This window comes from Solanum dulcamara, chromosome 3 (genome assembly GCF_947179165.1).
Source record: "Solanum dulcamara chromosome 3, daSolDulc1.2, whole genome shotgun sequence".
NCBI lineage: Eukaryota > Viridiplantae > Streptophyta > Magnoliopsida > Solanales > Solanaceae > Solanum > Solanum dulcamara.
The window spans coordinates 29,147,602-29,156,941 of NC_077239.1; positions in this window are offsets into that span (position 1 = coordinate 29,147,602).

Sequence of the window (9,340 nt, forward strand, 5' to 3'; positions counted from 1 at the left end):
TTGTATGACTAGTAGAGAGCTTTTGTCTTAGAGAGATGTTAGAGAGAGAAAGTAGTTCATGAAATGAAGATGCGATATATTGTAACTTAGATACTTGAATTATAAGACTTAGAAATTGGAATTAAATTTTTTTTCAAGGTTGAAGTTAGGATTAGTTGAAGTTTTGAAGTTAGAAGTTAGTATTAGTTGATTTTAAGAAGTTTTTAATTTTGAAAGTTGAAAGTTTAACTTTGAAAAATATTGGAACTTAGATACTTGAATTTTAGGACTTAGAAATTGGAATTATAGTGTGTTTTAAAGTTTGAAGTTAGAAATAGTTGGCGTTTTTATGTTAGAAGTTAGGATTAGTAAATTTTTCGGAAGTTTTGAACTTTGAAAGTTGAAAGTTTAACTTAGAAAATTATTGGAACTTAGATACTTGAATTTTAGGACTTAGAAATTAGAAATAATGTGTTTTTGAAGGTTTTAGTTAGAATTAGTTGAATTTTTAAAGTTAGAAGTTAGAATTAGTTGACTTTAGGAAGTTTTAAAGTTATAAAGTTGAAAGTTTAACTTAGAAAAATATTGGAATTTCATACTTGAATTTTAGGACTTAGAAATTGGATTAAAGTGTTTTTGAAGGTTGAAGTTAGAATTAGTTGATGTTTTTAAGTAAGAAGTTAGAATTAGTTGATTTTAGGAAGTTTTGAAGTTTGAAAGTTGAAAGTTTAACTTGGAAAAATCTTGAAATTTATATACTTGAATTTTAGGTATTAGAAATATGAGTTAAAGTGTTTTTGTAGGTTGAAGTTAGAATTAGACGAAGCTTTCAAGTTAGAAGTTAGAATTAGTTGATTTTAGGAAGTTTTGAAGTTTGAAAGTTGAAAGTTTAACTTAGAAAAATATTTGCACTTAGATACTTGACTCTTTAGGACTTAGAAATTGGAATTAAAGTATTTTTAAAGTCTTTCAAATTTTTTGAAGGTTCCCTATGTTAGTTTATTATTCTGACTATAGCGATGAATACAAAGAAAATAATCCTTTGGTTTACTTTCTTTGTTTATGAACATTTTGAAATTTTTTGCTAACTTTGAAAGACTTTAAAACGTTGTAAATTATGACTTTATTCATTTTGAATGTTCAATTATGTTCGTTATTATGTATTTTGTGTGTTTTGTTTGTTGTTAATTGTGTTGGATTGGGCTTTATTGAATATTATTGAGTTGAATTTTAATTGCAAGTGGGCAGCAGAAACTACAGAAACTACAGGTTTCTGCTGTCTAAAATGTTGCAGAAAAAGTGATGGACAGGGTCCTTTAGTCCGTTTCTTTTTGGATTTTTTTAAAAAGAATTTCCAGAAAAGCAAAGGATAGGGACCTTATGTCCATCGCTTTTCTGAATTTTTTATAAAAAATAAATAAAAAATAGCGACACTGTCCTTTGCTTTATGTTAAATAATTTTAAAAAATGAAAAATTAAACCACACTGTCTGTCCTTCTCAAGTTATTTTTTTCAAAATAAAAAATAAAAAATAGAGGTGACGCAATTCGTCGCTTTTGAAAATGTGTTGACCAAAAAAGTGACGTAGTATGTCACTTTTATGAGTTTTTTTAACCTTTTTAGTAGTGAATGCATTCTCTAACTCGTCCCAGATTGCAGGCCCAACATCCTCAAGTCTACTTTCCTCCCACTGGTTATACCATACATTCGCAATATCCTTCAGATGATAGGAGACAAGCTCACTTTCTCAACCTCAGTAGCATGCATAACATTCAAGATATTCCACATCCCATCAATAAAATTTTGAGGATCCTCCTCGTCCTTGGACCCTGTGAGGACTGGTGGATTCATCCTCAAGAAGTCTCTAATCCTTGCAGCAGTAGATCGCTCTTAAGAATTAGAGCTAGGGACTAGAGTGCTTTGGTGACCAGATTGGGCAGCCATCAACTGGGTGAGCATAGAGATAGCTCCCTAAATTCTTCCTCAGAAGTCATAGTAGGCTGAGCAGTCTGTGGAACCTCTTAAGTTCCATTCTCGTTCTCATTCTCGGCTACTCAGGCTCGATTTTGGATTTGCATTTTGGATTGTTGTGGAACCTCATTCTCAGTGATGTTCCTTTGTCTCAAAGATCTCTTGTAAGACATGATATGAAATCGTGAAACTCATGAATTAGAAGGATATTTCATAGAGTTAAACTATATAGAATGAACTAGAGTATGAAAGAATTGAGATAATTCCTAAAAGTTCCATAGCTTCCTCGTTATAGATATGGCACGCTTCACATGAAGACTCTATTAGACTTGGCTTCCTAGACACCGTAGTGTTCTTGTAATTTGGCTCTGAACCCAACTTTATCACGCCCCGATCCTACACCCTGGACGTGGAAAGCAATTGGAAACCATTTTTGGTCCCTAGCAAACCACTTAGCCTAGCTAACTCACCTAGCAGAAGACTTTAACTCATAAATAAATTCAGATGGGCATAATGAAGCATGCAACTTAATACTCTTTAACATAAATCAGAAAACTCAATTATATAATAACATATGAGATTTAACTCAATCTTTTCAAAACATACTTAATGAAATAAACTGAACACTATCTAACCAGTCTATGAAGCCTCTAGAATGATAACTCACCAATAGGCACTGTCATAGGCCCACGACTACCTCAAACTATTAACTAATAACTGAAAAGTAAAAACTCATGAGCGTATCTGAATTCAAGGGTGTCTCACCAAAGGTGAGAAGAATATGATCATCAATAATGCGCTGGTAGAGGATCTCTATCACTTGTATCTACATCATAAAATGATGTAGGTCGAATGACATAAGTACATGGAATATACGAGTACGTAAAATGACAAAAGGAAACTTACATCAGGATACTCAACTGAAGAATTCATCTCTAAAAGTAGCTCGAATCAAATAAGCATGTGATATAATAAAAGACAATGCTTTAAATGTACATGAATTAGTAATGCAACTCATATGAAAATATAATACTTTACTTCTTGGGGAGTTTCGATAACAAAAACCACCACTTATGAGCTAGTGATGATACAATAAACTGTTGTCATTGCCAAAGCTGTCCAATACCTTTCCAGGTTAAGGTACACAAACTCATCTCATGGATCCATATAAATGCCCTCAATGAGGCTAAGGAGTCAGATAAATCAACGATCACGATCCTATCCTATACTGGCTACATAGTTTATTAGATTTGAGTTATATGAACTCTTACCCAAATAAGTGCTCAATACTACTCCCAAAAATATAACATTCTGTTGTACCTCAAGTGAAAATATTTACTCTATTAACTCATTTAGTCTTTTTTGCACTCATCTCAAAACTCAACTCATCTCCACTCATCTTTTCTATTTAAAATTGTCATGATCTCAACTTAAATAATTGTATTTAAAAGCAATAATTTGACTTCTCAATCAATCTCAAAATAAATATTTAAAAATGCTCAACTCATTTTTACTCAATAATACTCATGCTCAAAATAGTAATTAAGAGACTTCTCAACTCATGCTCAAAATGATAAATAAGAGACTTCTCAAACTCAACTCATGCTCAAACAGCGTTTACAATTAAACAATGAAAATAATTACTCTTTAACTTGAAACAGTGCATAAATAACTAAACGCAAGACCCAACTAGTGTCCATGTGACTACAAAAATTGAACACACAAATCTCAACTGCTCAACACGTGAAAATCATGAATGTATAATTGAATATATGTTCAAGAACTTAACGTAATTTATATAGATAACCCAAGAATCCGCATTATTGGAATTAAACCTCAAACTTGAAACTCAGCTTGGATATATAGAGATGAAGGGCATGAGGATTAACTTAGTCCAACATTATTATGGCCTTACTTACTTGGAATGAAGATTTGTTAAATGAAAAAAATTGAAGTTTAGCTTGAAATCCTTAAATCCTAACTTCTCCTTTTCTCTTTAATTCTCATTCTCCAAAGATTTTAGGTGTTAATTACTTATAAGGGATGAAATTTGGTCGCAAAACAAATTGGGCTAATGTCAAGCCTCGAGTCTACACCCCACACATCATAAAATGAGGTAGGTCGAATGATGTTGGTATATTAAATGTATGATATGTAATATAGCTGAAGCGTAATAAAAGAAAGAAAAGGATGCAACATACAAAATATACTCAACTAGATATAAAGAAACAAAGAAATAAAAATCATCTATCAATACAAAATGCTTACTCATCATTGAACTCAACAATGTAAAGTAATATGGTAAAAATATTCTTTAACTCTATTTGGGAGATTCTCTAACTGACAACCATCACTATGAGCTACATGATGATACAATATCTTGCCCACATTGCTAGAACTGTCTTATACCTTACCAGAGTATAAGATCTCTCAACTAAGTAGATCTACTAAGTTCTATAAGGAAGTTATCTAAAAAGTATGAATCTTTACCCACGTTTGCTACCTGGTTTATGAGGAATATGAGTTGTCGGAACTCATCCCTATATCAGTGCTCAATACTACTCCCAATAATTATATACTCATGCTCAACTCAATGTTTAAAAATATTATCTTTTCTGGGTATGAGATAATTACTCAAACTAGTCTCTTAAAAGAGGAAAATGCTTTCGGAGTATCTCAGTACTCAAATAAATTTATTTAGAACTCAAAGTTTCTCTTTAAATGTTATCTTTGGGAAATACTTAGTTCCCTATACTCTTCTCAAAATTCTTCTTTAAAACTCTTCTTTAAAAGTGTTCTCCGAAACGGTTCTAAATCTCTTTACAGAAATCAACTCAAGCAATTATATGGTTAAAAGAATGTTTTTTCAAATACTCGAAAAACCACTCAAGAAGTAAGGTTCATACTGAAATATATACATGAACAATATAACAATAATACTCAATGATATGGATACAATAACTGAAGAATTGGAATAAAATTCAACAATAGACAAATTCAAAATTACTCCAAATCAAGGAATAAAACTCTAGATTACTATTTTATGAAAATTTGATATATGTAGGGCATGTGGATGAACTAGTCCAGCATTATGAAAGCCTTACGAACATGGAACGAAGATTTGTTAAGAGAAACTTGAAGATTAGGCTTGAAATCCTTGAACCATAGCTTCTACTCTTCTCTTTAATTCTTGTTTCCAAAAGGTGTTTGGTGTAAATGAGAGAAAAACACCATTGGGTACTGATAAGGGATAGATTTTGATCCCAAAACGTATTGGTTTATGTTTGGAAAAGGTAGGAAAAAGACAAGTTTCTCCCTCATTAAAACTGGCGACAAGCAAAATTTGCATGGTCGCGGACTTGGTCCATAGATTGGTTTCAACAAAATTGTTTTCTCCACGATGCAGACACATTGTGCTCTCCAAGGACTAAAAATTTCATCGGGCCAAAATAATTCATTTTTCTCAATTTCTCTCTTGTTTCATGGAATAACCTAAGTTACAATAGTACTGGGTGTTGTATCTCTTTCTTGGGATCATTTGTCCTCGAAAGATGACCATGCTAAGAATTTACTCAAAGCATGAATAAAATGCAATAGCCTTAAAACATCAACTCAAGAATAACTCACGCAATTTCTCAAAACACAAATAGGCTCTAATTCAAAGATAGGAATAAGAATAGTACCTTCAACATTATTACTAGGTGAAACGAATAAATATGGGTACTTGACTTTCATATCCTCTTTGGTTTCCCATGTAACCTTCTCAATGAATTGATTTCTCCATAAAATATGACAAAATTGACTTCTTTGGTCCTCAACTTATGAACTCGGTGATCAAGAATTTGAACAGGAACTTACTCATAAGACAAAATATCTTTCACTCCAATGTTTTCTGTAGGAACAATGAGGGAAGAATCTCCCAAGAATTTCTTAAGCATGGAGATATGGAACACTAGATTAACAACATCTAACTCTGGTGGAAACTCCAGCTCATAGGCAACATTCATAATTCTCTTTATAATTTGATAAGGAGCAATGTAATGAGGACTAAACTTCCCGTTCTTCCTAAACCTCATGACTCTTTTCATGGGCAAAACTTTCAAATACACACAATCATTGATCTTAAACTCCAAGTTTCTTCTCCTAACATCAATGTAGGATTTCTGACAACTATGTTTGGCCCTATTAACTCATCTTAATCAATCTCAAATGAACCAATTGGTGATCTATATCTCCTTTTATAAAGATCCTCATATGTAACCTTTTGAATTCTTGAATGAAAGCTATTATTGTAAGAAAACTCAATAAGTGGCAAGTGATCATAACAATTATCTTTGAACTAATGCTCTCAGCTTATCCTCAAGAGTTTGAATTGTATGCTTTTCCTGATGATGGAAAGCAGTACTATGATTCACCTTTGAGCCAAAACCTTTTTGAAATGACTTTCAAAACTGAGAAGTGAATTAGGTACCTATGTATGTGATGATTCACAAGGGAATTCCATGAAGTTTAACTAGGAACTCCATCAATATGAACTATCTCTAGAATGTACAACCTTCCATAATTTTGGCTAAATTCATACTCTCAACGGTCAAGAAGTGGGATGCTTTGGTCATTCTATCCACATTCACCCAAATAGAGTCATGTTGTCTACGTGATAGAAGTAAAAATGTACTGAAATCCATGTGGATCATCTCCCACTTCCATTCTAGCAACTCTATATTATGAGCTACACCACAAGGCCTTTGATACTCAATATTGACTTGTTGGCAATTCAGGCACTTGGATACAAACTCTACTATATCTCTTTTCATACCATTCCTTCAATAGAATTTTCTTAAGTCATGGTAAATTTTCATAGAACCTGGATAGATGGAATATCTAGAGTTATGGGCCTCTACCATAATTCTATATCAAAGACCATCAACACTCGCAACACATAACCTACCGTGATATCTCAACACTCCATCTCCCTCTTTGGCAAAAGCGACCACTTTCTGCTTATGAACATCATCTTTCAATTGGAGGAGAATAAGATCTTGATCTTGCTTTTATGTTACCTCAACAATGAAGACTCAACCCCATTTTGAATAATCATTCCTCCCTCATCAGAGTCCACAAGATGAACTCCTAATCATACAAGTCTATGCACTTATTTGGCAAACGTTTTCTTCTCCTCCTCAACATGAGTGGTACTCTACATGGAAAGCCTACTAAAAGCATCAACAGTAACATTAGTTTTACCTAGATAGTAGAGAATACTCATGTCATACTCCTTGGGCAGCTCAATCCATCTCCTCCGACTCAAGTTCAATTCTTTCTAACTAAACACTATTCTGTAACATTACTCAAAATGCTCATAAATGCCTTAAGAATGCCTGGGGAATAGGACATTCACGTAATGCATTATCCTAAATCTTTTTGGCAAATCCGAGTCTGAATTATCAATCAGGAGTCAAAACCTGCGGAAAAATAGTTTTGGTGGATTTTTAGGACCCGTATATTGAAAGATAGATTTTTCAATAAATTGTGCAAAAGAGTGAGGTGCGCGACATCTCCACATCGCAGAATTGCTCCCATCCAGTGAAATTTTTCCCCGAGCCAAAATCTGGCGAAAATTTCATCCGCTCAAAATTGTCCTATCAGAGAAAACTCCGCGTCGCGGACCTGGGCAATATTTTTTGTCCGAATTCAATTCTTAAGTAAGGTCACTTTAGATTTTTTGCTAATTATTAGTTAATGAACCTGGATATTTATAGGGCCTAATTCTACTCTATAAACTATCTTAAACCTCTAATTCCAGTCATTTTTCTACAATTAACCTACTCAAATATTTTTCTCTCTACAAAAGACTCTCAAGGACTCCATTGAAAATTTCAAAGAAATTCATTCAAGCTATCCATCAAAATTGTCAAGTTCTTTCAAATTATTTAGTTTTCTTACTCAAGGAATGTGGGATTGATTCATGAATTATATTTATCCATGAAACCCAATCAATTTCTTAAGTTTTCTATCAAATTAAAGTGTGGTATTTCATGGGTTTTATGATCTCTATTTCAATTGCATGAATTATGATTCTAAGTATGATTGTGAGTCTATTTTAATATAAATTGATGATTATTGCATTGAATTGAAGAGTTTTTTTATGAGTTCTCCTATATTGATCATTAGGGTTCATGTTATGAATTTGGATATTTTCAATTGTACTTCCAAATGATATTATCTTTATGAAGAAGGACAGAGTGGAGTTGTGGCTAAGTGTCCTAATTGTTAATAAGTTAAGGTTGAGCATAAAAACTGGGAGGTTTAGTTCAAGACATTGAGATTCCTACTTGGAAGTGATATGATGTGAATATGGACTTTGTAATGGGTTTGCCTTATACTAAGAGACAACATGATTTTATTTGGGTCATTGTGGAACGAATGACCAAATCGGCACATTTTCTACCAATCAAGACATCCTATGGTCCCAAAGACTATGCTAAGTTGTATATTCGTGAACTTGTGAAACTTCATGGTGTTCCTTTGTCGATTATATTGAATGGTGGTACTCAATTCACTTTACATTTTTTGGAAGTCATTTCAAAAAGGTCTTGGTACTAGAGTCAAGCTAAGTAATGTTTTCCATCCTCAAATCGATGGACAAGCCAAAAGAATGATTCAAACTTTGTAGGATATGCTAAGGGAATGTGTGATTGATATCAAGGGAAGTTGGGATGATTTACTGAGTTTGCCTATAATAATAGTTGTCACTCTAGCATCTGAATAGCTCATCTTAAAATCTTGTATGGAATAAGATGTAAATCTCTAGTGGAATGGTTTAAAATGGGTGAGATGGCATAGATTGGTCCAGATTTGGTAGTTGATACAATGGAGAAGGTAAGACTTATAAGGGAAAGATTGAAGACGATCACAAACGTCAAAATTCCTATTCAGGAACTAGGAGGAGAGATCTTGAATTTGATGTGGATGATTGAGTATATTTGAAGGTGTAACCTATGAAAGGTGTGATGTGATTTGGTAAGAAAGAAAAGTTGAATCCTAGATATGTGGGACCGTATAGGATATTAAAGCGTATTGACAAAGTGGCATATGAGTTAAATTTGCCATTGGAGTTGGCTATGATTCATCCTATATTCCATGTCTCAATATTGAGAAAATTTGTGGGTGATCCAATCTCTATTGTGCCATTGGAAATTGTGAACATTGAAGAGAATTTGACTTATGAGGAAGTCCCGATGGAAATTTTAAACCATCAAGTGATGAGCTTAAGAAATAAATACATTGCGTCCGTCAAAGTATTATGGAGGAATCAACAAGTAGAGAGTGCTACATGTGAAGTAGAAGCGGATATGATGAAGCGTTATTCGTATCTCTTTCCTTCCACTCA